This window comes from Penaeus monodon, chromosome 30 (assembly GCF_015228065.2).
Source record: "Penaeus monodon isolate SGIC_2016 chromosome 30, NSTDA_Pmon_1, whole genome shotgun sequence".
Taxonomy (NCBI): Eukaryota; Metazoa; Arthropoda; class Malacostraca; order Decapoda; family Penaeidae; genus Penaeus; species Penaeus monodon.
The window spans coordinates 3,397,591-3,397,892 of record NC_051415.1 but is presented as its reverse complement, the minus strand read 5'-3'; positions in this window follow the sequence as shown (position 1 = coordinate 3,397,892).

The window sequence follows — 302 nt, the reverse complement described above, 5'->3', positions numbered from 1 at the left end:
CCTTTGAAGTTGCAGAAACGTCAGAAACATGCCTGTCATTACGAAATAATTATTATCCTTTTTATTTATAATTATCTTACAAAATCTCGCACTGTGTATCTATTTATTCTTATCCGTACCCATTTCCCTTCAATATCTACCCTCCAAAATTAATTATTTTTATAAACAATTTAACAAAATCGTCCACTTGGTGTTATTCCATCTAATATAATTTCGCAAAATTTATTTTCTATATTTTCAATAATTTCGCGAATTCGCCCACCCGGATATATTAATTTTTATTTATCTGTTTATCTATTGTC